At 36.3% G+C, this 14,473-nt stretch overlaps 1 protein-coding gene across 5 annotated transcripts in view; it reads left to right on the forward strand.

Annotated features, from left to right (window-relative positions):
• LOC138711699 (alpha-tocopherol transfer protein-like) overlaps positions 1-14,473 on the forward strand; it is a 190,140-nt gene that overhangs the window by 123,657 nt on the left and 52,010 nt on the right. For 4 of the 5 annotated variants that reach the window (XM_069842841.1, XM_069842838.1, XM_069842840.1 and 1 more), the window contains exon 7: positions 1-5,090. This exon is cut by the window's left edge and continues 634 nt beyond it. The exons of the other annotated variant lie outside the window; for it this stretch is intronic. The gene's annotated coding sequence lies outside the window, so the exon portion shown is untranslated. Of the gene's footprint in view, positions 5,091-14,473 lie in introns of those variants that run through there. 5 annotated transcript variants of the gene reach the window in all.

A 14,473-nucleotide genomic window follows, 5' to 3' on the forward strand; every position in this document is an offset into this window, starting at 1 on the left:
TGTTATTACTGCAATATGTTATACAAATAATATTGTTAAAATATTAAAATGAAAAATAAATCATTACATAATCTTACCGTTTGCTTTAAGTTCCCATTTATAGACAGAGGGAAAAAAACACAGACGTATATCACGGCCTGATGGAGTATAGTAAACGTAGAAAACATTTTAAAGCAACAATGTTGAAGGTAGATATTTCTGTTTTGCAAATTTGCCGTCATTGAACAGGAACCAAGATGGAGATTTCATTGCAACTTATTAGAAATTCGTCTTTCAGGTATGTAATAAACAATCTTCGCACAAAATAATGTACGATACACGAGCGGTATGTTTCTTTTCATGTTCTCGGAAATTAAAAAAGCTCAAATAAGTTTCGCTTTTCAATCTTTTCCTCGAACATGAAAACGTCAACATATCGCTCTTGTAACGCATATTACTATTACATCGCTTCAATATAATCACCAGCGTATTTCTGTATCAAGTGCCAAATCCGTAGTAACCGTTGAATGCCCTTAGCGAGGTTGTTTCTGTTGATCTCTCTGATGGACTGTCCTACTGCATGAAGCACTGATACAATATCTGGAAACCTCTTGCCTCTAAGTGGTTCTTCCAACAGTGGAACAAGTCGTAGTCAAAAGGACGCATGTCAGGCGAATACGGAGGATGTTCCAGTACTTCCCAATCCCATCTCTGTAGCAATTAAGACACTGCTCCTGCCACATCACAACGAGCATTAGCATGCAAGAAGAAAGGTGGAATGTCTCTCCTAGACTGGTGGAATTTAACGCCTCACAGCTAGACGTACAGTTTCCCTAGAAAAGGATGAGACAATTGAATATTCCTAAGTCTCAGATGTAAGACACTGCGCATGTTCGGAGACCAGAGCACTGATACACAAGATAACGAATACTGAGTTACTTAATTTCAGGCTATTTGGTTTCTTACTAGCATCGTTCCGAAATTCACTTCAAAAACTGCAAAAAATATGATAATATTACGTAAATAAAAGATAAATATATACATAAATCGTGTAGTTAAATCGACAATCGACCTTCATGACTAGATCGACACTCTGCACAGAAAGGAAAGCTTTCGTGTCGTTTCAATAGCTCTGACGCTAACACTTCTGCGTCTCGTGTAGAAGGGTGCGAGTTCGATTCCTAGTCTACACAACGATTTTTTTTGTTTCAATAACTTTGAAATAGCTCAATAACGTTGAAATAGAGTTTTACAAAGTCCTGAGATTAAGTGTTAATGATCACAGCCAATACAAAATTACAAGTTATAATATTGTAAACGTTAATTTAATGAATGCATTTATACATACACACACATACAATGTAAATGCATATATATTAAAAATTAACAATAAAAATGAAATTAAAAAATATTCCTAAGCCACACAGACAAACTTTTACAAAGGTTTATAGTCCTTAGGCTATGTCATTTGTTGAGTAGTTATTACAATATTTTATTAGTAGCTTTCCCATATGTGTAAGAAATGCACTCCACAAAACAATTTCTGTTAAAAGTGTGGCTTTGGATTATTTCATTCTCACCCCTTCAGGTGATTTTAACCATTTTATCTACGTGTTTTCAATAGTGTTTAATTTAATATTCATTCAATTTGTTCATGTTATGATTGAATGAAAAATCACTGTTGCAGTTATTGACTAATTACATACATTAATACTAATTATTAAATGCATCTCTTAAATAACCAATTGTATTATCTTTTGCAAAATCTTGAATGTTTAAGTTGTCAATAATATTTCTGCACTATATACTATAAGACATTAAAAGAATTTGCAATAGATTTGGGGTCCTCTAGTTTATAATCACTGGTTTTAACGAAAAAATATTTTCTTTCTTAGAATATCTACAAGTTTAACTTCAATAATATTCCGAATAGCTTTAATTGCATTATCTGAATGTTGTACTTTTCTATTAGATTGTATTCTATTTCCCTCTTTCATAATTTTTGATAAATTACACCGTACTTCTTGTAGTATTTAAGAACATGAGGATCATTACATTGCAACTCATTACATATACACTCTTCTTTTTAATACATGAGATTTTTAAGTCCCTGCGTTATCTACATGTTTTTACTTTTGAATGTTTTCACAACATTGAGTGGAGAACATCTACTAAAGTGATTCTGAAATTAAGTGAAAAATACAATACATTTACTCTTCATATCAGTAGTACCAGTATCATATACGTTTTTCCAAGATTCATTTTGTAGACATAAATGTAAATAGTCACTAGATAAAGCATTTACGACCCTTTTTTAGTTTTTAAATTAATATTTTGAAATTGTTCAGTGACATTGGAAACACTTAGGATTTGTTTATCATGTTCATACAAGCCATTGATTATAGGTTCTGTAGAATAGGAATTCAGTCTAATTCTGTGTACAAAACTTTTATCAATGGCTGTGCTACTTCAGGTTGTATGCTGGTGGGAAAATGGCTCTACGACTAAGGTTTCCAGTTTCAAGGAGTGAATTTAATTTACTTTTACGGAAAAGTTCCGAGAGATAATCTATGTTTATGTCACTACAGATCACAAATTCCATATGAGATTTCTGAAGTCTTTACAAATTCAATGTTGGCTATAAATATTAATAAATAATGTAAGAAATATGAATGATTGTAGTTAGAAGTCTGATTTACATTATAAAAAGCAAGAAGTTACATTCCGCGGCAACATTCGAACTTTCAATGTTTGGTTTTATCGTCCAACGCATAAGCACGGACCTATTCAATGCTTATGTTAATAACATAGAATTTAGCTGTAGCAATGTGGTGTGATAACTTGGGATTTGTTTACTTAACGTAATTAGATTTAATTTGATTTGTTTCGCAACAATAATTGGACTTCCTGTCATATCCTGTTATTTAAATATTTAATTTAGGGTTGATTTATTAACTCTTACTGTGCAAGATGCCCCTTATTTCAATAATTCTATATCACGCTAAATAGTCATTGTCTCCACTAAAGTATTATAGTCATCCCTCATTTCTCATCGTAATGGCGTACCCGACGTGACATGAGACAGCGAGTTATAGCTCTAGTTGAGGCTGGATATGGGGCTAGATCTACTGGCCGTTTAGTCGGTGTTCCTGGAAGTACAACCGCGAGGGTGTTCATTGTTACAAAATTCAGGGGAGGTCGAAAATCGCCCTATTCCTGGGCGTCCGCGGATTTCTTCATTGGAAGAGGATGCTCTCTTATCGAGATAGTTCGACTGGACACCTTTCGGACTGCTAACGAAATAAGAGCAGCATCTAACTTTCCTGGTTCTTCACAGACTGTGATCAGCAGGTTGAGGAACCGATGTATTAGGAGCCGGAGGGCTGCGCAAATGGAAATATTGGGGGAAGCACAAGCTGTCAACCATCTTGCCTTCGCTACCAATCGAGTGGATTTCGATTGGAGAAATGTATGATGGTATGTGGACAAGATTTTAAGTTAACGGGTCTCTCTTTAGTTTTTATGATTTTTTGTTTCAGGAAGAATACTTTTAACTTCCAAGTAAGATTTATGTATTTTTTGACGAGGTTCAGCTCACTTGTAGACCTAAAAATTGGGCATAAATTATTCCATATTTTTCGACAAATTATTCAGTCGAGGAACTCTGAACAAATTAATTACACCTCAATAAAAAAAAGAGTTTTACCTGGGATCGAACACGAAACATTTCGGTTATACGGTGGAACCGACACGCTACTACATGAGCTACCGAGACAAGACAGTGACAGCAGCAGTCCAGAATGTAGATCCCTTAGCAGGCATTTGCCATTCGGTACAGATAAGCAATGATATTTTGTTACCCGAGCTATGTTGTGAAATCGTGGCCTTAAATGGCTGTCTTCTTCGTGATCTTTATTCTGATCCTTGTCCTTGTTGTGGTCCTTACAACAATTCTTGTTCTATTTGTCATGGTACTTATCGTTATAATCGATATCGAGTGAACCGCGCTGTAGAACTTTAACTTCCGATAACCAAGAATCGTCTCATTCTTTTTAAGGGTAACTGTACGTGTTTCAGAAAATGTTGGTAGTGCGATGAGCTGCCAATTTGTTCTTGAGGTACAGCATGACTTTCATCCTAGGGGTTATATTGTACCTCTTTATGGACGAGGTGATGCTTTGCAGTGATATTAATTAGTCTGACGCTTTATTTCAGGCTCGTATGCCCGTGCTCTCTTTTCATGAATGGCAACGGTATGTTTTTTAGTAGGTTATTTTACGACGCTTTATCAACATCTTAGGTTATTTAGCGTCTGAGTGAGATGAAGGTGATAATGCCGGTGAAATGAGTTCGGGGTCCAACACCGAAGGTAACCCAGCATTTGCTCACATTGGGTTGAGGGACAACCCCGGAAAAAACCTCTACCAGGTAACTTGCCCCGACCGGGAATCGAACCCGGGCCACCTGGTTTCGATGCTAGACGCGCTGACCGTTACTCCACAGGTGTGGACAACGGTACGTTGCTGGAATACATACGTCCCTTCGTTGTGATATCTCTGTACATCTGGGATGAGACGATATTAGCTCCCAATCATGGTAGAAGAGCTCGACCTTGATCACGAGAGCATAGCGCATACACTGTAACGTAGACAACAGGGATGTACATGCACATGCAGCGAATAAAGGCAGCAATTGTTACAATACCTTGCGTTACTAAATTTCTGGCTATGTAATAGGGCTAATTATTCAGTTGTTTAATATACATGTACATATATAAACAAATCGCAAGGGGAAGGCTTTTTAGGAACAAAAAGAGAAATAGGAAAAGTTAGTTGTATGTAAACCATTTTATTGTTAAAAGCAATTATTTATTATGTAAATACTTCACTTCATTGGTTAGGAGAAACTAATAGGGTCTACCTGCTCGACGTGTGTGATCTGTAAGTACTTTTGAGTATTTGTTGAAAAAATAATAATGGCAGTATTGATTGAAATAGAGTATATTGATTGTGTGATTGTGAAAATGTAGTCCTTACTCGCCAGTCGTAATTATGTAATGAGTTTTCTTAGAGTGATTTGTGAGATCCACGTAACACGAAAAAAAAAAACAAATTGATTAAATTAAGATATTGAGAGCCATCGTAATTTTTGGGGTCAATCATTTGAGGGGATATGTATGACTTTTACAACTTCCACAATTTCGGCCAAAATTTGTGAAATTCAAACTATATAGACACAGATCTATAATAATATCAATTGTACAAAATTTTGTGCAATTAGGTCTAACAATTTCGAAATTATATTTTAAAGTATATTTTATATTGACGTTACTAAAAAAGCTCCTTTCATCAAAGTTTTCAAAATGTTTAGTTCATATTTGATAAAAATGCTGAAAACAGTTACCAGAATAAAAGTGAATTAGCATTTTGAGTTTAGTAATAGTATAAGTCAAATTGCAATCAAAGATAAAATATTATTTCTAAATTAAAGAAAGACGTGATCTAATAAAAGTACATATATACAGAAACAAGCAACAAATAAAACATCAATAATACATTTAAAATAAAGAAATAAAAGGAATCTAGAGACTATCTGGTGACCCAAATGTAAATTAATTTACCTTCGATGTCAATTCCGAAATTAATTTATTTCTCTCTTCTCCTGAATAATGCCTATATTTTTTTCATGTTGCGTCTCGTAATGCCGTTTTATGTTGCTTTTTTTGCAAATGATATTTTTTTTTACACAACAAACACTGGACTTCATCACCATGTTCGAAGCATAAATATTGTATCTTCCACTCTTCCTTGAAAGCTTTAAGCGCTTCCGTTCCTTCATGATGCGCTGTGTTCTAAGATCTGTACATCCTTTAGCAATGTTTACAGGTAAAAGAGCTCCGCGCGCGCGCCGCGGGCATAAAATAGCTCTCGCTCGCAATTATTAGTCTCCATCGCAAGAATGCTGTACATTGAGTTGAGCTATTGCATATCGGTGCCAGTTCTATGCTTCTCTCAAGTTATGAGGATGTAAGCGTGCTGCAGTTATTCTTATGTGGAAGTTTTTCTTGAGGATGTGTCACACAGTTTGATGACCGAGTCCAAGTTCGCTGGATAATTCTCGTACAGTCCAGCTTGCGCTCGTTTCATAAACAAACATACTCGCGTCTTAATTACTACCATTATAGGCTCGTTGCATAATGTACTATTAAGCTACAGTTCTATTACTGAAGCACAAACTTTACTGGTTTGTTAAACAGATCACATACCGTAGGGTATTTCGCAGATCACGAAACAACTATAACATTTTCTCACGACAGAATCACTTCACTTGTGTGTGGTATGTAACGTCCTTGTATTCATCACCTGTCTCTTTCAGTAGTTGTCTGAATTGCCTATGTTCCAGAAATTATTTAGTTTTGTTAATTATAGTTTTCATTGCAGCGCTCTTAACACAAAATTAGCCATTTTTTGGCCTCTTTTTATCTATCACACACTGAAACCTGTAAATCAGGCATGTCAAAACCCTGCACATTGTGCACTTGTCTCTGTGCGATGTGCAGTTCCTATTCCCCTACCTGGAGGGAGTGAGTCGGCTTGGAGGGGAACGCGACAGGGCTGTACAGTACCTATAGTAGCAGATCAGCTTTGGTTTCAGTAACACAGATCAGTACGGGTGCTCATTGAGCTGTGATTGTGAATGCGTCATGAAAAATAAAGTGAGTAGTCCACAGATATAACGAAGAAAAGATATCACGAATCATATAACATAACTGTTATGATGTTTTTCTCAGACAACAGTAATTATTTTAAAATGAAAGGCTTTCACCATATCATGTGGACCTAATAGTGATGTGAGAATTTAAATCATATTACTAAAGTTCTCAAAATATGATATTCGCCAGCTCTTATTTCTTAATCAGTACTCTCACGGCAAGACAAACATGACAATGATGTTGTCTTGGAGTCTGTACTAACACAGCCATCAATGGTTAGACGACTTACAACTTTTATTTGATAAGCTGATAAGTGATGAGAATATAGTGAGTAATACATGTGAGGCTCTTGAGGTTGTAAGGGAAGGAAGAAAGCAACTATTTGTAAGGCGGAAAAATTTTCTGAAAAAATAATACATAATGGCGAATTTTCCACCTCACGTTACTATATTATCTAATATACTTATGTTAATAAATCTTTAAACCTGACATAAAGAAAATGTCCTCGCTTCATAGCTTGTGAAGTACTCTTTTAACTCAATTCAATAACGCTCCGAACTTGCTAATACTTGCTCTCAACGTTTTCCACATAAACTATATATAAATTTAAATTCAAGCTTAATTTATCCAATTTATTAATAATATTGTGAATTTATATTTATATAGAGCAAGGAAATGATTCCAGTGTAAAAGCCTCACAAATGTCGTATTGCATGTAATTGGTAGTAAAATATTTTCTTTAACATCTGTGCACCAATGGTCCCAATAATGCTTGAGGAACAATGAAAGAGTATTACTTTGAAATAATCAATACCTACTACTTAAATGAAATAATGTGTTCGTTTTTTTGTTGTTTCGAAATTACTGCAATATTTATATTTTCCTCAAATACTGTGTACAATTCATGTAAATAAATTATTCTTTACAAACGAATGCATTGTGAATTGTAACTGAGTAAGTCTATTGTTTCTTGTGTTACAATCATTGTGAAATATAGACATTGACAATAATTTGTGTTTTTTCCTTCTGCTAAGTATGTTTATAATGTCCAAATGTCAATTTAATTGAACACTAGAAGTGCAGAATAGATTCTTGTACATCCCTCCCGCTAAGAACTTGCAAGAGCAATACGTGAATAACGCAATCTGCACTGACCGGCGTTCCGCGCACATACACTGCACTTTCAGTGTCTGATTTCTGACATGTCTGCTGTAAATGGTATCGGATCTTTCCCGTTCACTCAAGATTTAACCTACCGACGAATCCTTTCTCACAAGCCATGGATGAGAGTACACTACAATGCAAATTTTTCATTTCTCATAACGTTCCATGGTGCCGCGCTCGAGAGCATTTCCTTCGAGCGATGAGCTCTCTAAACCAGGAATGGCCAACTTAATAACTTTGAAGGGCGAAAAGTATTTTACATAAATCCATCAGGGACCAGTTCATGCTTTAAATTTAGTTTTATCCAAACGAGAAGGAAAATACAAATTATAATACGCATAATTTATTTTAAACGTAGGAAGCATGGAAATTTGGCTTTAGTCACTAGAAAGTAGCAAGTTAATTGTCAAAATTATTTTTCTTTCAGCAGAAAGGAGCACAAGAATGCTATGGAACATAATGTTTATGATCTTAGATAAATTACATCCTTCTATACTTACATTCTTTTAAGTCTTATTCCTTTTGTTTAGTGAAAACATCTTGTTTTCCGAATATGCGGAAACAATGATTTTGAATTCCACTTATAATGTTATGATTGTGAAGTTGCCACTTGGCTACAACACCACGACATCTAAAAGTGTGTTCCTGTTCTTAGATTTTAGATGCATCTTTGAAGGAAACACAGATTCGCATATATGGGTCCTGTGCTCGCAGAAAGGAACAGAATTCAAAACGTGTTCCCTTACATACAGTATGTACGGAGACATTATTTTAGTTTTACTTCAATTTTTATTGTACCTGATTTTTTAATGCAGGTACTTCCCTCCCACCTCTTCTACTAGTAAACTTCCACCCGTCCTCCCCACAGAACCAAGGACACATATGAGGGCAATGTCGCCTTACGGCCACAATATACACTACTGAATAAGTGAGTGAGTGAGTGAGGGGTGGGTGAGTGAGTGAATAGGTGGGTGAGTGAGTGAATAGGTGGGTGAGTGAGTGAGTTGGTAAGTGAGTGGGTAGGTGAGTGAGTGAGTTGGAAAGTGAGTGAGTGAGTTGGTGAGTGAATGAGTGAGTGGGTGGGTGGGTGGATGGATGGATGGATGGATGGGTGAGTGAGTGAGTGAGTGAGTGACAGTGAGTTGGTGAGTGAGTGAGTGGATGGGTGAGTGAGTTGGTGAGTGAGTGAGTGAGTGAGTTGGTGAGTGAGTGAGTTGTTGAGTGATTGAGTGAGTTGGTAAGTGAGTGGGTAGGTGGGTGAGTGAGTTGGTGAGTGAGTGAGTGACAGTGAGTTGGTGAGTGAGTGGGTGGGTGGGTGGGTGAGTGAGTGAGTAGTGAGTGAGTGAGTGAGTGAGTGGGTGGGTGAGTGAGTGACTGAGTGGATGGGTGAGTGAGTTGGTGAGTGAGTTGGTAAGTGAGTGGGTAGGTGGGTGAGTGAGTTGGTGAGTGAGTGAGTGCGTGACAGTGAGTTGGTGAGTGAGTGAGTGGGTGGGTGGGTGGATGGGTGAGTGAGTGAGTGAGTTGGTGAGTGAGCGGGTGAGTTGGTGAGTGAGTGAATACTTGGGTGAGTGAGTGAGTTGTTGACTGAGTGAGTGAGTTGGTAAGTGAGTGGGTAGGTGGGTGAGTGAGTTGGTGAGTGAGTGAGTGACAATGAGTTGGTGAGTGAGTGGGTGGGTGGATGGGTGAATGAGTGAGTTGGTGAGTGAGTGACAGTGAGTTGGTGAGTGAGTGGGTGGGTGGATGGGTGAGTGAGTGAGTGAGTGACAGTGAGTAGGTGAGTGAGTGGGTGGGTGGATGGGTGAGTGAGTGAGTTGGTGAGTGAGTGGGTGAGTTGGTGAGTGAGTGAGTGGATGGGTGAGTGAGTGAGTGAATATGTGGGTGAGTGAGTGAGTTGTTGACTGAGTGAGTGAGTTGGTAAGTGAATGGGTAGGTGGGTGAATGAGTGGGTGGGAGGGTGGGTGGATGGGTGAGTGAGTGAGTGAGTGAGTGAGTGAGTGAGTGAGTGAGTGAGTGAGTGAGTGAGTGAGTGAGTGAGTGAGTGAGTGAGTGGACGGGCGAGTGAGTGAGTGAGTGGGCGGGCGAGTGAGTTGTTGAATGAGTCAGTGAGTGAGTGAGTGAGTTAATATAGCACGTTGCAGAAATATGATCTTATTTTCCAGTGAATAAAGTCCATTCATTATTGGATCATATCTCCGCATAGGTACTGTGTCCGTTTTATTACGTCGCATCCCGGTTACTCCCACCCGTTTCTGCAGAAGCCTCTGTGAAGGTTAATGGCTGATCTATCTTAGCTCCCTTCTGAAAACATTTGCTGTCAGGAATTGGACGTAATATTATAAGGTATGTGAAAGAATTTAATTAAAATGTCCTTGTTAAGTAAGCAACTTTGACGTAATTTCCCTCCTTTCTACGACATAAACATTTGCACGGACAGTAGGTACCATGTTTGGGTAAACGTATCTGTGCGGGTCGGACACAAGTGAAGTTTGAAGTTGCAGGTGCTCTGTTATAGAGTAGGAACAGAAATATTTTAACAGGCGCAGAATTATGGCCCAAAATGTCGACTGATTTGAGTGCTTTGCATTATTTCTTTTGGGGTTACTGTAAAACACACCTTGTGTTTGCTAAACATCCTACAGCAATAGAAGAATTAAATAATTACAAGCAAGAAAAAACTAAATAGAATTTTTGAATATATGTTTAAAAACGTTTTAGATAGTATGCACAAAACAACTGCAGTCTGTATCGAAATGAACGTCCACCATTTTCAATAATTAGTTTAAAAATCCAGATTTTGATAATTTTTTTCAATTTGAATGCATGCCCCATATTGCGTGCTAATGTGCTGTAGACAGTGTACTATAAATTGCATAATGAATACGTCCACGTGGATAGTGATTTTAGTGAGTGAAAATACTTTCATTTAATAGTGTAGTATTTTATTTTGATTAAATAAAACCCAACGAAAAAAATCTAACTCAAAATCGTAGTAAAGTGATTTGATTGTGTTTGATAATAGTAACATCAAACTTCGGTCTTCGAACAGGTAACAAAAGACTTTCTGGTTCTTAACCGTTAATCCAAAGGTATAGCCAAGTTATTTTATTCTTGATTTATATAAAGGATTTGTTATTAACAGATTTACGCAAATTTAATGGGGTCATATATTCATATGCGGATGATACCGTAATTCTTTTTGGTGAACAATCTTGGGAAGGCACTTATATTAAAGCGAATAATGGATTACAGGTAATTAAAGAGTGGTTTGATTCACACGCTCTTTCCTTAAACACATCCAAAACAACTGTTGTTCCATTTTCACTAAGGTCCAGTGGTCTTCAATCTCCTCAATCTTCCTTTAGGCTCAAAATTCATCATTCAGATTGTTCTCAAAATTGTGAATGTCCCATATTAACCGAATCCTTAGAAGTTAAGTATTTAGGCATTACGATCGACCAACACTTACGATGGAACAAACATATTACATATTTATGCAATAGATTACGTAAAGCAATTTATATCTTTGTTATACTTCGGTCATATTTACCAATTAATATTTTACGTCTCATTTATTTAGCTTTATTTCAATCCATTCTCCAGTATGGAATTTTAGGGTGGGGAAATGCTTGTAATTCTAATCTCACTCCACTAACACTAAATTCAGGAAAGAATTATTAAAATATGCCTTAATAAACCAATTGATTACTCATCCGAGCTTTTGTTTACTGATTTTAATGTTTTGAAAATTAAACAGATTTATTATATTGCCTTATTAATCTTCATACATAAAAACCGTAATAAATTCAAATTGTATCATCATAAATATGGAACTAAAAGATCCGATTTTATACGACTAGAGGAACCAAAGTGTTTCACAAGTACAGTTCTGAGCTATGGTACCTAATTTGGTCCAAGGTTATACAATAAAATAATTGATAAATACCCAAATTTGGAAAATTTTAGTATCAGGAATTTCAAAAATAGCGTTAGGAATTTTAATTTTTAAAGAATATACATTGATTTAATATGTATATTTATTTGTATGACTTAAATTGTTAAAATTGAAATTGTATTTTTAAATTTAATTTATTCCTGTAATTTTTTTTCTTGACCCAGTTTCTGTCAAAAAATTATCTTTGTGTTTATCTTTTTGTTTAGATATCTCCCTGAGCACGAGTTTTTTACTCCTTCAGGGAAAAACTACGATTGTATTTCTGTCAATGTTATTTTATTAACAATAAACAATATTGGAAATATTAGTAAAAACAAAATGATGTACCGTCACTAATTGACGACGGAGTTAAAAGAACTATAGCAGACATTTTCCGCAACAAACTCTCTTATTTCAGTGTGTAGAAGCACATCCCCATAAGGAAAACCTATTATTTCCAAGAAGGACAGCGCCAGGAAATCGAATAGGATTAATAGTCCTATATGAATACATAAATAAAATTAATAAAGAAATAAAGTCGCAACTGGAGGTTGCCAGTCTGTTCACACACAAGGCGCTACTTTTGCAGCCGCAGTCATGCTGTAGGTTTCCATCTCCGTGTTGACTTCTCAATATACATTTTGTGGTTCACCCCCTTTGATTTGATTACCCCATTTGATTTGATTACCTGGTTGGGTTTTTCCGAGGTTTCCCCCACCGAAAAGGCAAATGCCGGATAATATTTTGGCGAATCCTCGGACCTCATCTCATCTCACTACATCTCGCCAAAATGTAAAAAAATTGTACAAAATTGTAAAAATTGTAGAAAATTACTAAATTGTAAAACTATAAAAATTTGTAAAAATTGTAATTGTAATATTGTAAAATGTTGACATGTTCCACATCTTAAAGCTTCATTGCTCATGTAAGATCTATGGAATAAAATGAATGAATGAATGAATGAATTAATTAATTAATAAACTCATGCGAAAGCTTATCTATTATTTGCTTTTCTGTCCTAACTAGTACTCAGAAATTGGCATTATTTTTAATATAAAGCTTTTATAAACGTCTATATTCTTAATGTTAACCAACAGCATATTCACGTAATCAATGTTGGCAACCTTCCTGTTTGAAACTACGTTACGGAAAATTTAAAACGTGAATTATATCGCCAGCAATTATGCTCAGACTATGTTATGTATTTAATAACTGTTACAAATAATTTATTTTCATCACATCTAACATTAAAATATATCCAAACAATAAAAGTATCATTGACACATTTGGTTGGTAACACTGGTTGCAACCGCAGCAAAAGTTTCAACAAAACCGATATCAAGAATGCTGCGGCTGCAACCCTGAGAACCCTGTTCACACGTCGCTACTTTTAAGCTGCGCGCAGCATGGAAAAGTAGCGGGCAGCAGGTTCGGCAGCGCTACTTTTCGGGTTGCACCGTTGTTCACACGTCGTAGAAAGAGAGTTGCGCAGTTTTTTGTACTGCATCGCTGCAAAAGTAGCGACGTGTGACCGTACCTTGCATATTGCGCAAAAGTACACTGATTGCCCCCCCCCCACCACTCTGGCAAGCCAGCACAGAGTTAAGACTTTCATTTCAGCGATCGATTCACAGCACATTACAGTAACAATAAATGGCATGCAGGTAGTGCTAATTTTCTCCATTCGTACAGAACTCAGGATTTATCCCGATCACACGCATGTTTTCCAAAACACAAGCAAAAACAATTGTGTATATTAATGCGTGGTACTGAGGTTTTCCTGTGTAATACCCAAGGCTATCTCTAGTAAAGGCTGAGGCTTTAGACTTGGCAACTCCGCCTTCGCGGTCGGCCGACGTGCTGTTCTTAGAGAGAGTCTTATCTAAACACGATGGACTGAATGAAGCTGAACTCTTTAGCGATTTAATAAATATCACATTTCATGATAACGAAATATTATACTGAATATTGCTTTTCTTCAGATTGTGTTCTAATTATAGAGTATGTTTAACCTAATGAAATCAATCATGCATAATCATTTACAATGCATTTTATTAGCACTCACGGGCTGGTAAATTCCTAAACAAAAAAAATACAATGAATACAATTCACATATTAAATCTTTAACATGTTCCAACTTTTCATATAACTTGTCTATCAAGTTTATTTAAAAATTGTTATCATTAATAATGACATCATGAAAATTGTCACAATATTTAAACGCCGCCTGTAACTGGCTCCATTCACTCAGAACTGAGTTCCTAAAAATAAGTTTGTTGTCAGTAAGTACACTTGCATTAGGCATTATTCCACCGTTGACATGAACCTCAGTAGTAAGATCCTTATTTATTCTAATACTAGTACCAACCTTAGGAATAGTTGTAAAATCTAATTTATATGAGATATAAATACTGACAGTTGTATGTACACGCCAGTCTTGCGGATAAGACAGAACCTTCGAACGCATATTTACTAAAAATTTTTCATAGGAAGTAACTTTATTTTCCTCTTCAATTCGTCTTTTCTCGTCTTCTTCTGCAGTCTTCAGTCACTTCTCCACTTCCTTTTTTCTTTCCTCCGGAGATTTTCTTTTCACACTCTCGTTAATGCTGAGGTAAGAAGGCAAGCCAGGGAACAGTTTTGGAAATGCACTTTCACTTAAAATGGGAGTTCCAAGTACACGTTCA

This window comes from Periplaneta americana, chromosome 13, assembly GCF_040183065.1.
Source record: "Periplaneta americana isolate PAMFEO1 chromosome 13, P.americana_PAMFEO1_priV1, whole genome shotgun sequence".
In the NCBI taxonomy this organism is placed as follows: Eukaryota; Metazoa; Arthropoda; class Insecta; order Blattodea; family Blattidae; genus Periplaneta; species Periplaneta americana.